This window comes from Macaca nemestrina, chromosome 8 (genome assembly GCF_043159975.1).
Source record: "Macaca nemestrina isolate mMacNem1 chromosome 8, mMacNem.hap1, whole genome shotgun sequence".
NCBI classification, from domain to species: Eukaryota; Metazoa; Chordata; class Mammalia; order Primates; family Cercopithecidae; genus Macaca; species Macaca nemestrina.
The window spans coordinates 11,776,383-11,797,603 of record NC_092132.1 but is presented as its reverse complement, the minus strand read 5'-3'; the positions used below and the strand labels follow the sequence as shown (position 1 = coordinate 11,797,603).

Sequence of the window (21,221 nt, the reverse complement as noted above, 5' to 3'; positions counted from 1 at the left end):
TGTCATTCACTGGCGGTACATCCCGCCCGGAGTCACTTAACCTCACTGTGCCTCAGTTTCCTCATCTGTAAAGAAAAAGAATAATAGAGCCCACCTCCTAGGGTTGCCAAGAAGATTAAGAGGGTCAATGAATATGAAGTGCTTAAAGCATTCCTGGCCTGTCAGCAATGCTCCCTAAGGGCTGAGCTATCATCATCTTCATCATCATCATCACCTTCTACTCTGGGCCAGATGCTGCACATCTCACAGAAGGTATCTTTGTTCCTGTTTCCCTGATGAGGAAGTTGAGACTGAGAGGGTCAAAAATGCACTGCATCAGTCATCATACAAATAACGAATTAGCAACGAGCTGGGAGGACGCCAAGAACTTTCACCTGGTGCTCTCCCTCCCAACGCTGCCGGGCTGAGCCACACCAGGCAAGGGGACTTGGACAGGCTTGGCTGTCCCCACGGCCTTTAATCTGTCCCTCCTCAGCTAACAGAGCTCTCTACTAAACAAACAGCCTCAGACATTGTTCTTTCTAAGCAAGGCCAGATGTGGGAAAGGTAACACGAGCGAGGATAGAAAAATCCACACAGGCTTTCTCAGTGTTGCCACGGAATCCCAAGAGGTCGCCTTAAGCCTGGGTGGTTCTGTGTCTGTGGGTAGCTACTCAAGAGCAGGAAAACACTCACTCAGTGAAGGATGAGGATGGGTGGGGTAAACAGAAAGTGAGAGGATGGCACATCCTTTTTCTGGGACCTGCTGTGTGCCTGGCACTGGGTTAAGGCCTTTCACATCCATTATTTAGCCCCATGGCAGTCCCTTGGGGTAGCTCCAGCCTCGCCATCACCCACAGAAGGAAACCGAAGCTTGGAGGTCGAGCAGCTCGGTGGACTAAGGGGAGCAAGGGCAGAATGGGGACTGGAACCCAGGTTTGCAGGTCAAAGGCTGTTCTCACCCACCCCCAACCCCAAGGAAGTGTGTGCACTTAGGCATAACCCAAAAACTGTCCCAGACACAGGCAGCGAGAGTAAGTTCTCCTGTGCCTGTCCAGCCTGGCCCTATCTGGCAGGGTCATTAGGTGCTGTCTTAAGGTGGGGAGCAGTAGCTATGGGAGGGGGTTTGGAGAATTACTGTCAATTTGGAATCTATAAGAACATTTCTGTAAAAGAAACAATCTCTCCGGCCGAGTGCAGTGGCTCAGCCTATAATCCCAGCACTTTGGAAGGTCAAGGTGGGCGGATCACTTGAGGTCAGGAGTTCAAAGACCAGCTTGGCCAACATAGTGAAACCCTGTCTCAACTAAAAATATGAAAATGAGCTAGGTGTGGTGGCAGGCGCCTGTAATCCCAGCTACTTGGGAGGCTGAGGCAGGAGACTCGCTTGAACCTAGGAAGCAGAGGTTGCAGGGAGGCGGAGGTTGCAGACAGCCAAGATTGTGCCACTGTGCTCCAACCTGGGTCATAAGAGTGAAACTCCGTCTCAAGAAAAAAACAAAAAACAAAAACAAACAACAACAACAACAAAAAAATCCCAATCTCAAGCACTTTGGCTCTGAGCACTACCCAATACTTAGGAATAGCCACAAAAGGCCACGGGCAAATGAAATCTGCTGAGATTTTGTGGACAAAACAAGCTTTGTCTTAATGAGATGCATCCTGGCTGGCAGAAGACGGTGGCTTGACCAAAGTCACCAAGCAGGTCAGCAACACAGCAGCGAGTGCAGCCCAGGGCACCTCAAACCCTGCGTGCCTTCTGTCAACTGCCTCAGGATTCACTGGGGCACACAAGCATCCATTTCCTGGTCACCTCATTTATGCCAGGAATTGGGAGAGGTTGCAAAGGACAAAGAAAGCAAATGAGGCATTATCATTGCAGGGAATGCCCAATCATGAGACTGTGGGGCCTGCTACCACCAGGGCACTAAGAGCAGCCTAGCTCTTATTCAGTGCTTGCCTGTAGGCCAGACACTATCCTAATCCATTTAAATCATCACAACAGCGCTGCAGAATTGGCCCTTGCTATGGACTGAACTGTCCCCTACACCCCCACCAAATTCATATGTTGATGCCTTAACCCTCAAGATGACTGTATTTGGAGATAAGACCTTTAGGAAGATAATAAGGTTAAATGAGATCATAATGGTGGGGCCACAATCTGCTAGAACTGATGTTCCTATTAAAAAAAAAAAAAAAAAAAAAAAAGTGCCAGAAAGCACTCTCACCATATGCACAGAAGAAAGTCATGTGAGGACAAATTAGAAGGCAGCCATTTGCAAGCCAGAAAGAGAGCCCTCATCAGAAACCAACCCTGAGGACACCTTGATCTTGGACTTCCAGCTTCCAGATCTGTGAGAAAATAAATTTCTGTCGTTTAAGCCACCGAGTTTGTGATATTTTGTTATGGTAGCTCTAGCAAATTAATGCAGGACTATAATTATCATCCCCATTTTGCGGATGAGAAAGCTGAGGCACAGTGTGGTCAAGCACTTTGCTGTAGGCCATATGACCACAACTATTAAGTGACAGAGATAGGAGTCAGACCCAGGCAGAGCCCAGTGTGGCCCAGCCAACTGTATTATGCAACTATTTATCCCCCTTCTAGCACCCTCCACCTCTCACTGTGGGAGGACAGACAATATCCCTCCCTGCTCCACTGACATTGGGCTTGGCCACGTCACTTGCTTTGGTCGACAGAGTATGTGCGGTTCTAACGTGCCATCTCTGAGCAGAAAGCTGAAATTTGACTACGTAGTTCTTTCAGTTCTGATTAGAGGACAGCATGTCCTGGTTAGCGACTACCTTCACCCTGGACCTTAAACTGAGAAAATTCACAGAGCTTTGCTGAGCCACAGCTGACCTGCAGGTTACCCAGGCATTTTCACTTGTAATGAACAAGAAATAAACATTTGTTGCAAGTCACTGAGCTTGGAAGATTTTGTTATGCAGCAAAGCTGACAAACAGAGTTCCTTTTGCAAGCATTCTATCTCCCCCCAACAAACGTTTGATTTGTAAGAACTGAGTAGGTGGTCAGGAGATCCGACTCCCACTCAGGCTCTGCAATTTTGCAGCTCAGTGGCCATGGATAAGCCATTTCATCTCTGAACTTCAGTTTTCTCATCTGCAAAACAGGGATAATGAGCATACCCATATCCTGGGGCTGCTGTAAGGATTCAGTGAGAGGTGATAAGAGTTCTCAGCACAGTGTCTGTAATGATTAGGATCCACTGTCTGCTCCCTCTCTGCCCCATCCCTGACACCCCTCCTTGAAGACCCTCCCTCCCTCCTTTCCTTCCTCCCTCCGTCCAGCCCCCCACTCCCTGGTTGCCTGGAGAACCTCCACCCTAGCTTAGCCAATTGTTCTTCGATCAATTGTTTTTCTTTATCTGTGTCTTTAACCTGCACAGACTCCTCTGCCTGGGTTTTACAAATGGAAAGTACATCGCAGCTCCACCCTAGGCCTTATCCTTAACAAGGACTTTCTGATTTCCTGAATCTCTCCAGATGTAGTGAAAGCAGGTAGATGTCAAGTGTATGGGAACTACATGGCATTTCCTAAAAATAACTGAATGAGAGTGCAGAGAAAAACATGCCCACCTTTCAAGGCAGCGATGGCGGCACTGTGAATTATGTTTATGATGAGGTAATGTATCAGGGCTGAAGATAGAGGAGTTTGGATTAGAATCAAATGCTGCTATTTCAGCACAGCCTTACAGTAGGTGCTCCCTCAGCCAGGCAGTGTGCAACGTCTACACTGTACATGGAGACGAGGGAAGGCTGGTCCTGCTCAGGGAGGTGGCAGGAAGTAGGCTGGGAGGAGCAGAACGTCACTGAGTTCCTGTGAAGTGAAGGCTGGGCTCTCCTGGCCCGGAGAGCCACTGAAGCCCAGAATGGAAGGTAGGGTGGGAGGGCAACTGGAGAGTCTGACTCCTCTCCCCCTCCTCCAGTCCTGCATCACAGATGAGAAACTAAGACCTGGAAAAGGGGAGTGTCTTCCCCAAGGTCATGTAGCCAGCCAGCCTCAGAACTTGGACTAGAACCCAGTCTCCTGAGACCTGCTCAGGCATAACATTCCATCGCCTCCTGCTCAGTTAGAAGGAAATGAGATTCCTCCCTCTTGCTGGCTCGGAAGGCAAATGTCAAGTTTCTCTACTCTTGTGGGTGGATTTACCAAAACTCAATCCAATCCAATCAGCCTTTCTTTGAGTCATTTCAAAACATCTCCCCTTTCTGGGAAAGAATCAAGCCCATTCACCCACTCCCTGGGGCCTGGAATTGAAAGTGGGTAGTGAAGTGGGAAGTCAATCCCAGGCATAAAATAATAGCTGCTTGTTTCTGGTTTAGTTTTTTGAGTTCTTATTTGTTGGTTTGTTTTTCCCCCAACTCCTGAGATAGGCCATGTTGGGGAAGAGTGGCCATGGGAAGGTACAGGCTCTGCCCTCAAGAGCTGTCAGTGAAGAGTATGAGATAGGACCTTCTATGATCGAGAAGAGACAGGGGAGTTCAGCATAGGTTGGGCTATGCAAGGAAGGCTTCGGGGAGGAGGTCAGACTGGCAACTCTTCTGGAAAATCAGAAGAAGATGACAAGGCAGAAGAGAAAATGAATTCCAGTTTTGGAGGGTAAAGTTTTGAAAAGGAGTGAGGAGGACAAACATTCCAGGTTTCTGTTTTTTGGGGGAACAAGGGGGAAGTAGAAAGAGTTGGTATTGGGTAGGAGAATCCACGATCTCAAAGTTCAGGAAGCTGGGTGGGAGTGAGCCTCAATTTCTTCACCTGCTAAACAGAAAAGACAGGCTAACTCTGCAGACATCTGGGGGTGGTCAATGATGTAATACATGTGAAACATCCCAGAACAGTCACTGCAGACAATTGGGAGTTGCAGTATCCAATGCAGCATCACGGTTGACAGACAATTCTTTATGGGTCTCTTGCACTTCCGTGTGTCTTGCAAGCAGAAGCACAGGGAGGTTTCTTTTCTGAACTACCTTTTTAAGGAGGCACAGAGCATGGAACATAGAGACAGTGTCTCCTTCCAGAGCAGGGCTCAGGTGTGCTCACTCTCCAGGATCATGAAGATAATGATAACTTTTCCAAGAGAAAAGTTGAGTAGGTTCACTTGCAGACCATTATTGTAAAAGATTGAGGTTCCTCATCTATGAAGCAAGCCCATGAGACTTGGGGTACAAGTAGAAATGATGCAAACGTGAAACTTAGGCTGCCTGCTATGCTGGAGTAAAGTCTTTTGACTCTAATCCAGGAAGCTGCTATCTTTTGTCAGCATCTGCCAGCAAGCTAATCTGTTGGCTTGCAAATAGGGTGACATCTCAGGTCTGTCACAGTTCTTTATGTCTACTAGCCTCACGTGGCTATTTCTTTTTTTTTTTTCTTTCTTTCTTTTTTTTTTTTTTTGAGATGGAGTTTCACTCTTGTCGCCCAGGATGGAGTGCAGTGGTGCAATCTTGGCTCACTGCAATCTCCAACTCCTGGGTTCAAGCGATTCTCCTGCCTCAGTCTCCTGAGTAGCTGGGATTACAGGCGCGTGCCACCATGCCCGGCTAAGTTTTGTATTTTTAGTGCAGACAGGGTTTCGCCATGTTGGCCAGGCTAGCCTCGAACTCCTGACCTCGCAGCTCGCCCACCTCGGCCTCCCAAAGTGCTGGAATTACAGGTGTGAGCCATCGCGCTCACCCGCTATTTCTAATTAAACGTATATTTTAAATTTAAAATACAAGTCCTCAGTTGCACTCATTAATTAACTAATTAATGCCACTAATTAAATTAATTGAATTAATTAAAATTGAATATAATTTAAAGAACAGTTCCTCAGTTGCACCAGCTAAATTTTAAGTGCTTAACAGCCTCATGTGGTTAGCAGCTACTGATCTGGGCAGTACCAACATAGAGCATTTCCATCATTGGGAAAGTTCTATTGGAGAGTGCTGACCGAGAAGTAGAGAGCACAGGGTCTGGGCCAGACTGACTTGCATTAATCCTTGTTCTATTCCTCACTGGCTTTGAGACTTTGAATAGGTTATTGTACCTCGCTGAGTTTCAATTTTTCATCTATAAGATGAGAACAACAGGACTGACCTGATGGGGTCCTCGTGAGGCTCACACAAGACCACACATACAAAGTGATCTGCCCATCTTGGGGAGGTGGCATGGGCTCCCTCAATAAGAACAAATATTTTTACGTATTGAGCAAATAAATGGCAGATCTCCTTTGTATTACAGTGAGAGATGGTGATGGGCAACCTTGAAAGATAGGATTGGTTGGAAGAAACTTGGCAAACCGCGGCTGGGCACAGTGGCTCACATCTGTAATCCCAACACTTTGGGAGGTCGAGGTGGGCAGATCACCTGAGGTCAGGAGTTCGAGACCAGCCTGGCCAACATGGTGAAACCCCTGTCTCTACTTAAAATACAAAAATTAGCTGGGCGTGGTGGTATGCATCTGTAATCCCAGCTACTCGGGAGGCTGAGGCAGGAGAATGGCTCGAACCTGGGAGGTGAAGGTTGCAGTGAGCCAAGATTGTGCCATTGCACTCCAGCTTGGGGGACAAGAGTGAGACTTTGTCTCAAAAAAAAAAAAAAAAAAAAAAAGAAACCTGGGCCGGGTACAGTGGCTCACGCCTTAATCCCAACACTTTGGGAGTCCGAGGTGGGTGGGTCACAAGATCAGAGGATGGAGACCATCCTGGCTAACATGGTGAAACCCTGTCTCTACTAAAAAAAAAAATTACAATAAATAAATAAATAAATAGAAATAAAGAAACTTGGCAAACTGCAGAGGGATCTCAAAACCCAGGCCTATAAGTTGGGCCTTGACCCAGAGATATTTGGGAGTCTCAGAAGATTATAGGCAGCGGGAAGGAAAGACGGGAATCCAAGAATTCCACATAAGACACGTGTTCTAGACTCTGGAGTCCAGGTCATTTGGTGTTTGAATCAGATGCCAGGTGACAGTAGGGAAGACCAATGAGTGAGCTTCCATGCTGTTGGGGGAAGATGCACATTCTCAAATCCACTACTCATCAGTAGGGGAAACCATGGGCTAGGGTTCCTTGACTTCCCTCTTCGCTCCCTGAATTCCTGCAGTGCTTGCTGGGGCTGCCTGGAGAAAGAGAAAGAACAGGAAGGCACAGTCTCCTGATGCGTCCTCTCCCCGACCCATGCCCATGGAGATGGTGGGGAAGAGCACAGGCTTTGGCACAGGAGGTTGGCTTTGAGTCCTGGCACTGCCATTCCTAGCTGTGCGGTGCCGGGATGGGATTTCACCTCGGCCAGCCACGGCTTCCACCTTGCAGGCACTGGCATTACAAGGCCCATTTCTCGGGGTTGCTGGGAAAGTTAGATGAGATAATATAGGCCAAGTTTCTTGAAGAGTTCCTGGCACATTGTAGGGACATGAAGAAAAGAAGACTTATTGTGTGTTTCTTCTCCAGGCCGGCCCAGAGGACGAGCAGGAAACCTGAGCGGCGTGGAGGGCAGGGGATGGTAATCAAGAACCGCTGGACTTTCCTTAGGTAGCAAATTACGCCCAGTGACCCTCGGAGCCACTTCACCTGGAAAGGCAGGTTTCAGGTTTTCATTTCCTTAGCTGGGGTCAGGCTACCTGGAAGGTGCTGGGTCCCTGCAGGGTAGATGCTGCTGGCACTCTGCCCAGGGGCCTCTTCTGGCTGGGCCACCACCCCTCAGCTGCTGTGACTATTGGCTGCTGACAGCTCGCAGCTGTCCCTTGATCCAGAGAACTGCCTCTGGCCACACAGGAGCTGCCTCCCCTGGGAGGTGCCCACCCTCTCACCCCCCACACCCTAGGCAGCCCACAGACAATGACGGAGGGACACGGGGTTACACAAGGTTGGCCTCCTTTGCCTTTTCCTTCGGTTTCCCCCGCTGATGGTAAGTACTAGAGTTGAAAAAAAATGCACCTTTCCCCAACAGCATGGAAGCACGCTCATTTCTCTTCCCTACTGCCACCTAGAGTCTGAGTCAAACACCAAACTACCTGGACTCCAGAGTCCAGAACACGTTTTCTTATGTGGAATTCTCGGATTTCTGTCTTTCCTTCCTGCTGCCTATAATCTTCTGAGGCTCCCAAATGTCCCTGGGTCCAGGCCAAACTTTTAGGTTTGTGGGACAGTCTCATGGTGCAGTTTGTGCTCTGGGATTGGCCATAGTATCTAGCTGGGAGTATATCCCTGCTCAGCAGCTCCCCTGCATAGCCCTGTGTCCCCCATCCTTTCCCTGGAACACTTCCTCTGCAATCTACGTGCACGGAGTCCCAGACTCAGGCCCTGCAGGGAGGAAACTGAGAGCCCTGTTTGAGGCTGATCTCCGCAGCGACTGTAAGGAAGAGACAACCTCAGACGCAGGGCACTCGCTCAAATTCAGAGACCTTCTTCAAGAGCTGGGAGGATCCTCAATAACCACTGGGTCCAGACTCTTGGCTTCTGTGAGGAACCAGAGCTATTGGTCATTTAGTAGAGACTTGTTAGGTCCCTAGAATGTTCCAGGCTCTCTTTGGGATACTGGAGATACAATGAGGAGTGAAATATATAGTCCCTCTCTCTGAAAGCTTGTGTATCATACAAAACGGTGCAGATAATGGTAAATGCTTTTACACAAAACCCCATGGGACTTGGAGGCAAGCAGAAACGACACAAGTATGAAACTCAAGCCGGCTGCCCGCTGTGCTGTGAGTAATGAAGTCCCTCGTCTCTGATCCAGGAAGCTCCTGTCTTCTGCCAGCATCTGTCAGCAGGCTAATTTGTCAGCTTGCAAATAGGGAGACATCTCAGGCTTGTCACAGTTCTTTACAGTTACTAGCCTCATGTGGCTATTTCCAATTAAAATTAAATTTTAAGTTTAAAATGCAGTTCCTCAGATGCACTCATTAATTAACTAATTAGTGTTCCTAACTAAATTAGCTAATCAATTAAAATAATTCGCTAATTAACTAAAATTGAATGAAATTTAAAGCACAGTTCTTCAGTGGCACCAGCCAAATTTCAAGTGCCTAGTAGTCTCATGCAGTGAGAGGCTACTGAACTGGACAGTACAGATATTGAACATTTCCGTCACTGGGAAAGTTCTATCAGAGAATACTGGTTGTACAGTTGAGGCACAGGGTGTAGGGCCAGACAGAAGTGGACTCTACCCTTGCGTTTCACTTGCTTCGAGACTCTGAGTGAGCTATGGAGCCTCTCTAAGGTTCGTCGGTAAAATGAGAACAGGACTGACTTCACAAGGCTCCTGTGAGGATCACAGGACACCACTGCAAATGACAGGGCATGGGGCACCGGGGAACCGTGAGACTGAGCTCCTGAGTGAGCCACTTGCAAACACCAGGTGAGGAGAGTGGAGCTCAGGTGGAGGGACATGCCAGTGGGAGATCACAGGGTGGAAAGGAGCTGGTGGTATTCAGCCAGTGTGGGGAGTAAAAGGGATAATTTTACAGGACGAGGTCAGTGAGGGAAGCAGGGCAGATCATGTCCCTCTGGAGGGCAGTGACTGTAACCCAGCAAATTAGTGAAGGAGGGTCAGGCGCCGTGGCTCACGCCTGTAATCCCAGTCCTTTGGGAGGACAAGGCGGGTGGATCAACTGAGGTCTGGAGTTTGAGACCAGCCTGGCCAACATGGTGAAACTCCATCTCTACTAAAAATAAACAAAATTAGCTGGGCCTGGTGGCACATGCCTATAATCCCAGCTACTCGGGTGGCTGAGGCAGGAGAATCACTTGAACCCAGAAGGCAGAGGTTGCAGTGAGCCAAGATCACGCCATTGCACTCCAGCCTGGGCAGCAAGAGTGAAACTCCATCTCAAAAAAAAAAAAAAAAGCAATGGAGAATGGCTCTTCACACTTCTCCTCTCTGGAAACTTCCCCTGGTTTCCTGCTGTCCCTGAGAAACTGCATCACACACCTGTATTCAGTGGACTTCCCAGGTTAGGTCTTTCAAAAAAGAGATTTCAACACCTGAAGATGAATCCTCGGGAATAAGCCAATTAGTGACCTTTTGAACACCAGCTCCACTTCCCAAAGTGCTTCTCTGGGCACAATGTGCGGGCAACTATCAGATACGAGGCCAATAAATACGCCATCGCCCCTTCACCTCACACCTGCGGAACACAGGCTACACGACGCTCAGAGAATACCTGCTGAACATCATTAGAGAGGAACTGCGGGAGAGAGAGCTTTCAGAGATCGTCTGCACGTATCTGAAGAGAGCAGGTCCACTACGTACACGCCGGGCAATTCTAAACCAGTGCTGAAGCATTTGGACCCTCAGACTTCTCCTCTGTAAAATGGGAATGCAAGTAAAAATGAGAGTGGATTGAAAATTTCAGTTTAAAATACAGTTCTTCAGTTGCACTAATTAACTAATTAGTGCCACTAATTAATTAGTGCCACTAATTAAATTAGCTAATTAATTTAAATAATTAGCTAATTAATTAAAATGGAATAAAATTTAAAGCACCATTCCTCAGTTGCACCAGCCTAATTTCAAGTGGACTCACAAACTCCATGCACTCTGAGCAGTGTCTGGTCTTCTCATCATTACTGACAGTCTCACATGCCTGGACCCAGGGGTCCTCCTGTACCCCGTGGTGGCCACCACAAGCTGAGAACAGCAGAGACTCAGAGCAAACTCCATCATGGGGGAAGGACAGGGAATTAAGCAGGCGACTGCGATGGCCAATCTTTGGCTCTTTTTTCCTAAGTCCTCACACTGTATGATTCACACAAATAACCAGTGACCTTTTCAAATAGGATTTAAATGATAAACAGAAGCGCTCATAGCCGTAGCAGATAGAAGGCAAGGAAATGAAAACGTCGCCATTTTCCTTCTTTAAATCTCCAGCATTATTATCTAGCGCCTGAATTAAATCCTTGCGATACACTTGCACATTTTGGCAGTAAATATTCATCTCAGGGGTTTTAAAAGATCAACAAACACATTTTGAAAATTCTTATCAAGCCAAAGCTTGCTAAGGACAGAAAAGCAAGGTTATCTGGGCTTGGGGGCTTTAATTAACAGTGCTTATGGGGAGGTAGATAGGCATTAAATCTGCAGTTCTTACAAAAGTAGCAAAAGTTAGTGTAATGGAATTGTTCCAGCACATCTAATAACAGAAAGGTGGCTGTATTTATTGAACACCTACTATATGACTGGCACTTGGCCTACAATAGCTAACATTTCCCAACTACGTAGATGTGCACTGTTTCAGACACCTGATGTGGATTAAGCCATTCGATCTTCCAAACAATCTATTATTAGGTGCCTTATCATCCCCCTATATTTACACAAGCACAAAGAAGTGAAGTCGCTTGTTCCAGGCTACACAGCTAGTAGGCAGCAAAGTCAGTCACCCAAACCTAGGTCACCAGGCTCTGGAGTGATGCCAACATGTCACGCCAATACATACTAGCTAAGTTGTCTCACTGCACCTTCACTAGAGACGCTTCCAGTCACATGTTTCCAGTCAGGGTTCTCTAGAGGGACAGGACTAATAGGATAGATGTATATATAAAGGGGAGTTTATTAAGGAGAAGGCCAGGCACGGTGGCTCACACCTGTAATCCCAGCACTTTGGGAGGCCGAGGTGGGTGGATCATGAGGCTAAGAGATTGAGACCATTCTGGCCAACATGGTGAAACCCCATCTCTACTAAAAATACAAAACATTAGCCGAGTGTGGTGGAAGGTGCCTGTAATCCCAGCTACTTGGGAAGTTGAGGCAGGAGGATCGCTTGAACCTGGGAGGCAGAGGTTGCAGTGAGCTGAGAATGCACCACTGCACTCCAGCCTGGCGACAGAGTGGGACGCTGTCTCAAAACAAAAACAAAAACAAACATTAAGAATTGACTCACAGCATCACAAGGTAAAGTCCCACGATAGGCCGTCTGCAAGTTGAAAAGCAAGGAAACTAGTGGCGGATCAGTATGAGTCCCAAAACCTCAAAAGGACTGAAGCCGACAGCACAGCCTTCAGTCTGTGGCCAAAGGCCCAAGAGTCCCTGGCAAACCACTGGTGTAAATCCAACAGTCCAAAAGCTGAAGAACTTGGAGTCTGATGTTCGAGGACAGGAAGCATCCAGCACAGGAGAAAGATGGGGGCTGGAAGACTCAGCCAATCTACCAGTCTAGTCCTTCCATGTTCATCTGCCTGCTTTTATCCTGGCCACGCTGGCAGCTGATTAGAGGGTGCCCATTCAGATGGAGGGTGTGTCTGCCTCTCCCAGTCCACTGACTCAAAGGTTAATCTCCTTTGGGAACACTCTCAAAGACACATCCAGGAACAATACTTTTTATCATTCAATCAAATGAGCTGACATTCAATATTAAGTTAAGCATCACATATACCATCATCTCGGAGGCCACTGAAAGGTGAAGGGCCTGTCCCAGGTCCCATGGCCAGCTGTGAGTCTGTGAGTCTGCACAGGGTTGGTCCAGGCCCAAGCCTGTTTCTCCAGTATGTCATGAGAGCAACCAAGCTGAGGGTTGGGAGGAGAAGGGGAGAACACCCATCCGACCCTCTCACACTCAGAAAACCCTTTGCAAAACCAGCTGGATGTTTTAGTTTATATTCAAAGTTATAGGATAGGAAAGTTATATCTTAAATACAGCACTGGGTTTCAGAACATCTGTGAAACAGCATTAAAAGAAAAGGGTAGAGGAGCTAAGTGTAAAATTCACATGTGATTCCTTAAGATCAGACCTGACAATCCAGTCCCTGGGAGGGCCCAGATTAGAGGGAAGGAAGAGGCCTGCTGTTTCCATAGAAGGAAGCTAAGGGGTTTCACTGGGACTGACAAAGACCAGGTGGTTGGCTGAACACATCTCTCAAGACACAATTGGGCCTAGTGTCCTCTGAGAACACAGTCATCAAGGTCAGCAGAGAGAATAAGGATCAGAGGAGAGGCACAGGATGAGGGGATGCCCCTCTGGAGTGCCACCCCAACCCCAGCCCTGCTGAAGAGCTCCCCCAGGCCCGGATGCCTCGGCTTTCCCTTGTGACTTTGCCCCTGCCTGCAGCAGTGCTCACTCTCACCTCTTCTCCTGGGGACTAAAGACCTACGGAGATCCAAGGCGATGTTAGTACATCTTCGGTCAGCACTCATCACTGCTTATTACACTTATACCACTTTTGAGGACTTTTCCTCTTCTCTAGTTTTTTGTTTTTCTTTCATTTAATTTTGGAGTAGGGAAGTCCTCCCATATTTACATAGAAGAAAAGACTGAATACATAAGAAATGTGAACGTCTGTGTAAACAGTGTCCACGGCTGCTTTCATGCTCCAATGGCACAGTCAAACAGATGGAAGTGTGATGGCATGGCTCTCAAAGCCTAAAATATTTATTATCTGATTCTTTCTAGAAAAAGGTCTTGGCTGGGCGTGATGGCTCACACCTGTAATCCCAGTACTTTGGGAGGCTGAGGCGGGTGGATCACGACATCAGGAGTTTAAGACCTGCCTGGCTAACATGGTGAAACCTCGTCTCTACTAAAAATACAAAAATAAAAATAGCCAGGCATGGTGGCTCGCACCTATAATCCCAGCTACTCGGGGCGCTGAGGCAGAAGAATTGCTTGAACCCAGGAGGTGGAGGTTGTAGTGAGCTGAGATCACACCACTGCACTCTAGCCTGGGTAACAGAGCAAGACTCCATCTCAGAAAAAAAAAGAAAAAAGAAAAAAGAAAAAAAAATTGATTCCTGTGCTAACAGACTAAATGCCCTGAATGACAGTGCAAAATAAATGGCAAACCAAGCGTCTTTTCAGCCCAAGCCAGACGCCTGGCTAATATCCATAATAAATGCAAAGAGCTCTTGCAAAATGATTGTCACAAATGCACACAACACAAATTTTTAAAAATAGTAGATAAAAGGCAAATCAATATTGAAGAAATGCACATGACCAATAGACTACAAAGAGTATTTCTACTTCACTAATAATCAAAGTGACACAGGCAACAAAGATGTATCCTTTCTTACTCATGGGGATCTAAGATTAACACCAACGACCCACCCCTAGTTCATTCTTCATAGGACCATTTCCCACCCAGCGCAGCGAGCTCCCTGGCCACAGGCAGTGGGCACTATTCATTTTGGCTTTAGGATCACTGTAGGAGCTCAGAGTGGACCAGTGTCACAGCTATTTGCTCCCGTCATATCTCCAGCAAGGAGCCTGGGGTGGGAACTCCTTCCATGCCATGGAAGAGAATGGAACAGGCAGGAATCAAGAGGGTGAGGGTGGGCTGGGGTTGCCCTGCTCCCAAAGGATCCTGTGCTCCCATCTCACTGCCACCAGTCCTTTCCTGAGGAGCACCTCTCCTCCACCGCATGCTCTCCTTGTGGGATGGTAAACACACAGGCCTCCCTCCCACAACAGAAGCAAGGGCTCCCTAGAAGCTCCTCATGCTCCTGCGTTCTCAGGCAATGAGATTCCATCCTGGGCCTTGACTTCTGAGCAAATGAGCAAGGCTACAAGGAAGGGGGTGTTCTGCAGTCCTGGGGCACTAGGTGGGGAGGGTCAGGGTCCAGACATTATATGGGTCTGCCTGCTAAGACCCTTGAGATCTCCTGGGTTCCTGTTTTCTCCCATCCAGGGTTCTAGGCCTTCAATTCAATCCTGTGGGGCACTCACAGCTTCCAAAGCAGGAGGGAAGCAACACCACACAATTCCATGTGCCGTCCCCCCGCCCCCACTCCCCTGGCAGAGGCCAAGCCCTCTGGAAAGTCCATCTCCCTCTCGCTGCCCAGACAAACCCTACTCATATTTCACAGCCCAGATGACCTGCCCCTCTCTTCTGGATGATGTCTTTGGGGTGATCCAACTCCCCCACCCTCTGCCAGCTTCTTCATTTTCTGGACCTCTCTGCTATCCCTTCATGGTCCTGGCCTTAGTGGAAAGGCCTGCCTCTGAGGACGAGGTCCCCATTGCCATCTTGCAGGAGAGCTCACTCCAATGCCATGCCAGGCCGTCAGGCCTCCTGGGTCCACACCCTGCTCCTGGCAGGACTTTGGCCTCCTGTCTGCTTTGTCCTCCTGCTGTCTCCCTTACACTGTTTCAGTCGTGTCAGCTCCTGATATAGTCTGGATATTTGTCCCCTCCAAATCTCACCTTAAAATGTGATCCCCAGTGTTGGAGGTGGGGCCCTGTGGGAGGCATCTGGGTCATGGGGAGCAAATCCTCATGAATGGCTTGGCGCTGTCCTCAGGGTAATGAGTGAGTTCTCACTCTGCTAGATCTCAAGGGTTATCATTGTTAAAAAGAGCCCCTACGAATGTAGTTTTGACCCAATAGGCTCTGGCCACGTCACCTTTTTCATAAAGTTTTCTCTAGTAGCCATGACATTTCTCCTCTTTGAAATCTTCCTACTATTACCCTTACCATGAGTTTTTCAGACAAGCAACCTAAAATTAATAATTAGCACAGCTCTTATACTAATTATTATTTTAATCCTAGGCCTAGCCTATGAGTGAGTCCAAAAGAGGTTAGAACGAATTGAATTGGTAATTAGTTAAACCAAACAAATGATTTCAACCCATTAGATTATGATAAATCATAATTACCAAATGCCCTCTATTTATATAAATATTATGTTAGCTTTTATTATGTCTTTTTTTGGGGGTGGGGGTGGGGGATGGTGTCTTGCCCTGTCACCCAGGCTGGAATGCAGTGCAGTGGTGCGATCTCGGCTCACTTCAACCTCCGCCTCCAGCCTCCCAGGTTTAAGTGATGCTCCTGCCTCAGTCTCCCAAGTAGCTGGGACTACAGGTACCCATCACCATGCCCAGCTAATTTTTGTACTTTTACTACAGATGGAGTTTCTACTAAACCCACCAGGCTGGTCTTGAACTCCTGACCTCAGGTGATCCGTCCACCTCAGCCTTCCAAAGTGCTGGGATTATAGGCACGAGCCATTGCGTTGGGCCTTATTATGTCTTTAATGCGGGTAGGTCTACTGATCCTCCCTGCTATGCCTAGAAGGTATAATTTTATCAATATTTGTTATAAGCACTCTTCCCTCTCTCTTACTCCCTCTCCCTCCATGGGGCATGCCAGCTCCCCTTCTTCTTCTGCCACAACTTGAAGCTTCCTGAGGTCCTCACAAAAAGCAGATGCCAGTGCCATGCTTTTTGTACAGCCTGCAGAACTGTGAGCCAAATAAACCTCATTTATTTATAAATTACTCACCCTCATGCATTCCTCTATAGCAACGCAAGAACGGACTAATACAATCCCCATCCGTTCTTGACTCTCCAAGCTCATTCCTGCCCCAGGGCCTTTGCACCTGCTGAATTTTCTGGCTCCCTCCTATCATTCCTGTTCCAGTGCAAATGTCATCCTTCAAGGAGGAGGAATATAAGGCCAAAACCAGTTTACATTTCTCTAGCTGTTTTTTTGGCAATTGAGATCCATCCATTCAACCAGAGTCTCACAATAGCTCTGTAAGGCTGGCAGGGCAGCAATGATAAAAGTGGCCAGCCCAATGTCACAGATAAGATACTGCAAGCTGGGAGTGTTTACGACCCTCATAACTCTAAGCCCAGGTTCGTTTCCTAAGTCATGTGCCCGATCACAAAGAAGAATCAACATCCCTCACTGATTATGAGATTTTATAGGCAGGCTCTCTAAGAACACCAAGTCAAGGGTAAGAGGAATGTCCTTAAATCAGACTCCAGGCATCTAGCTGGAAGGACCCTTCAGGAAGAGATAGAGTTGATCTCTGCTCACCGCAGCCTTTGCCTCCAGCCTCATGTTAGTTCAGCAAACACACAAACCACTTTCCCTGGGCAGAGGTAACACCTTGGCAGCTTCCTGCCTACTGGCATGACAGCTGTTTTCCTGCTGGTTGGCAGCAGGCTAGAATTTGCCCTGTGCCAAGTTCCTGGTTAGGACTTTACTGAAACCATTACGGGGACGTTTTCAGTAACACGGTGGCTGGACAGTCCCATGGATAAGGGCCAGCAAGCCCCAGTCCGTCTCTGGATTCTGCTGTTCCAAGCTATGTGACCTTGAGCAAGTCCCTTTACTCCTCTAAGCTTTAGTCCCTGCCTTGAATAAAGGTGCTGGGGAAGAGCCCACCAAGCTGGTGGATAACTCACCCAGACTTGTGCACTTTTTTATTTTTATCTTTATTTTGAGACAGAGTCTCACTCTGTTGCCCAGGCTGGAGTGCAGTGGTGCAATCTCGGTTCACTGCAACCTCTGCCTCCCGGGTTCAAGCGATTCTCCTGCCTCGGCCTCTCAAGTAGCTGGGACTACAGGTGCATGCCAACCCGCTGGGCTAATTTTGTATTTTTAGTAAAGACAGGGTTTCACCATGTTGGTCAGGCTGGTCTTGAACGCCTGACCTCAAGTGATCTGCCTGCTTTGGCCTCCCCAAGTGCTGGGATTACAGGTGTGAGCCACCACGCCTGGCCCAGACTTGTGTACTTTGTGTCCATCATGGTCACTAACTCCCTAGGGACTTCTGAAAAGTCCTTAACTGCTGAGCCTCAGTTTTCCAGCCTGTCAAGTATTGGGCTAAATCAGGTATGAAAACAGTTGCCCCACAGGCACGTTCTGTCTGCACCTTAGAGCACAACGAAACTTTGAATTAGGTGCAACAATAATCAGAAAGTTTTACATAAAAATCTAGAGTTCTGGCTACCTTTGAAAAAGGAGGGGAAGATCCAGGAACCCTGGGCTCACATTACCCATAGAACGATCTCGCAGAGCTGAGCAGCAGCCATCTCCTTTGGCTGGCACCTAGTCAGTTTTACAATTCGCTGCAGACCCCACTGCTCTCTACTGTCTTGCCCAGATGTTTCAACCCATTTGTGTTACCCACGTGGCCCCTGGGGATATATGAAACTGACTCCTGGGCTGAGTGTTCCAACAGTCACCTCTGTTCCTACTGTGCATGACCTGTCTGATATTCACATACCACCAGATGCTGCCTGCCATCCCCTGGGGTAGTCAGTGGAGAGGTGACCAGCTTAAGGGTGGGTCCTGCAGGGCTGCCTTCCACTGCACTGCTAAGGGAGAGGCCCTGCCTCTGCCAGGATTCCAAACCCCCATTCAGAACAAAGATGGCAGCCTCCAAAATGCACCAATCAGCCACCAGCCGTGTGATGCTCTCTGCCGCAGCTGCAGCCTCCTGTAATTACCTGCCCCTTGTAATAATTAATTTCATTTAGAAATCTTAGAAAGGATCCTGCAAGGAGAATTTTTTCCTTGATAATTTCCTGATCAGAGAATTTCAGGGTTGGAAAAGACTTTTAAAAGGGCATCTGGACCAACCCCTCATTTGATGCTTACATCTCCTCCAGCGAGACTGACATACCAATTGGCCAAGGACTTCAGGTTTGCTCAGCGCTGCTGGAAGCTGGGAATACAAAAATGCAGCAAACACAGCCCCATCCAGGAGGCCTCCCTAGGCTTGGAGGCTGGTCAGGTAAACATAGTCACAAGGAAGGACTGCAAGGACTCTAAAACCCAAAAGCTACCATTTGCTCAGCCATACTATGCGCTAAACACTTTGAATAAATTATCCCACCTCATTCTCAAGAAAAGTCTTCCAGGAGGTGCTATTTTTAATCCCCAGCTTGCAAGTAAGGATCTGAGGCTCAGAGAGATTAAGGCCCTTGGTTAAGGCCACAGAGCCTGTAGGTGCTGGAGCAGACTCTGATCCCAGCAGTGCAAGGCTCTGGAGGAGAATTTGTAAACATGACCTCAGCCTGCTATTGACAAGGGCAGCCCGTGGAGGGAAGAGAGGAGGCCTGAGATTACAGCCTCTTGGAGGTGCAAATGTCTGTGTTAAATTCTGAAGGGTAAGCAGAAGAGACATGGAGGTCAGGGTGGGGTAGGGAAAGGGAGGACAGAGGGGCCTGGTGAGGGCAGGCAGGGCAGGCATGAAGGTCTAGGGCCTCAATAGCAATCAGAAATGCAAACGAAAATAGAATGAGACATCCTTGACACCTACTAGCCTGGCAAAAATTAGAAGGCACTGTGATGCCAAATGTTGATAGGCCATGTGCAGACACGCCCTGCCAGTGAAGTGTGGACTCATTAGCCACACTAGGTACCCCTGGTAGTACAGGGGCAAGTTACACACAGGCACACCCTAGGCCCCAGCAATTCCATTCCTGGGTAAATACTAGAGCTGTGCAAACTATTGAGCAAATTCCAGAATGTTCTTATGTATGTTAAAGGAAGATAAATTATGGTTCAGAAAGAATTTAAAATAGCATGGGGGAAATGCTCTATTATAATGTCAAGCTGGCATGAGTGAGGAAATAAATGGGACAACAGCAGTCACCTTATCCATAACAGAATTACCTGGGAGGTGTCCGAGAGATACATGCCAGGCACACATTAAGAACTCAGTAAAGGAGGCCGGGCTCGGGAGCTCACGCCTGTAATCCCAGCACTTTGGGAGGCCGAGATGGGTAGATCACTTGAGGTCAGGAGTTTGAGACCAACCTGACCAACATAGTGAAACCCCATGTCTACTAAAAAAAAAAAAAATACAAACATTAGTGGGGCATGATGGCACTTGCCTGTAATCTTAGCTACTAGGGAGGCTGAGGCATGAGAATCGCTTGAACCTGGGAGGCAGAAGCTGCAATGAGCTGAGATTGCACCACTGCACTCCAGCCTGAGTGAAAGAGTGAGACTCTGTCTCAAAAACAAAACAAAATAAACAAAAAGAACCCAGTAAAGGAATGCGGGCAAGTATTGTTACTTCCAAGCATCATATTTTGGGACTTCTGAGCAGGTCTTTACAATCTTCCCCACTCATCATTCTTTCAGCCCATGCATATTTATTGAGCAGCTATAATGGGCCAGGTAATGTTTTGGGGGGCTAAGGCTACAGCAGAGAACAAAACAGACGAAGAGAGCTGAAATTCTAGGGGAGGCAGAGACTATGCAAAGAAATGACTGTGTAGAGCTCAGCTGATAGGGAGGAACGCAGAGGAGGGGCTGGAGCCGGGGACAGCTCGCAGCGGGGTGTGGTATGCACAGCCCCTGCCCACATGCTGCTTGGTATATATTCCATGGTGAATTCCATCTTGCTGGAGGCAGCCCCCTCTTCTGGCACCACAGAAGTTTCTGCGTCTTGACACTTCTGCCTTCAAAAGGCTCCTAGTTCCGCTTTCAAGTGAAACAGTTTAGATCATCGAGACTCCTAGAGCTTCTCACGTCACCATGAAAAGATGTTGGGTATGGGCCAACCTAGGACCTTTCCTGAGTCAGGAGCTCATGGGTTTGGACCCCTGTTCAGCAGAAACATGAGCCCCGGCAGGGAAGCGGGTCTCTGGCAGCCCACCCCACTACAGCCTCCAAGTCTAAAACAAAAGGACATTTGCTTGAGGCATCAAAAGCCTCAAAAAGTGCTCTCTGCTTCCACCGCATACATAATTCCCCTTTTAGGAATCTATTCCAGGAAATAGCTCAATGTGCAGTTTTGTGCCCAAAGATGTTTATCATGTTTTTTGTGGGTTTTTTAATTTTAATTTTAATTTTTTAGACAGATTCTCGCTTTGTCATCAAGGCTGAAGTGCTATGGTGTGATCCCAGCTCACTGCAACCTCCGCCTCCCAGGTTCAGGCAGTTCTCTTGCCTCAGCCTCCTGAGTAGCTGGGATTACAGGTGTGTACCACCACACCCAGCTAATTTTTGTTTTTATGTTTTTTTGTTTGTTTGTTTTGAGACAGAGTCTTGCTCTGTCACCCACGCTAGAGTGCAGTGGTGTGATCTCGGCTCACTGCAACCTCCGCCTCTTGGGTTCAAGCGATTCTCTGCCTCAGCCTCCTGAATAGCTGGGATTACAGGCACCTGCCACCATGCCCAGCTAATTTTTGTATTTTTATTAGAGAAGGGGTTTCACCATGTTGGCCAGGCTTGTCTCGAACTCCTGACCTTGTGATCCACCCACCTCGGCCTCCCAAAGTGCTGGAATTACAGGTCTGAACTACTGCCCCGGCCTATCACGTTATTTTTAATAGCAAAATGTTAGAGAGCTCCTCCTGCATGCTCTACATTAAGGAAATTATTAGATAAATCATGATATGTTAAAATATCTGTTACAGGACAGAAACTTTCAATCATTAATAATGATCATGAAGAATTTTAAATAACATGCAGGAATATCTACTACACTGTTAAATTGGAAACGAAAACAGAAGAGAATTTCAGAATCATAATTCCGATTTTAGTATACGTAAACCTAGAGGAACCAAAAT

General features: G+C 47.7%; 1 protein-coding gene across 10 annotated transcripts in view; it reads right to left on the bottom strand.

Annotated features, from left to right (window-relative positions):
- LOC105492840 (ST3 beta-galactoside alpha-2,3-sialyltransferase 1) overlaps positions 1-21,221 on the bottom strand; it is a 115,628-nt gene that overhangs the window by 45,700 nt on the left and 48,707 nt on the right. For 2 of the 10 annotated variants that reach the window (XM_071067800.1, XM_071067798.1), the window contains exon 3: positions 10,141-10,283. The exons of the other annotated variants lie outside the window; for them this stretch is intronic. The gene's annotated coding sequence lies outside the window, so the exon portion shown is untranslated. The remainder of the gene's footprint in view (positions 1-10,140; positions 10,284-21,221) is intronic. 10 annotated transcript variants of the gene reach the window in all.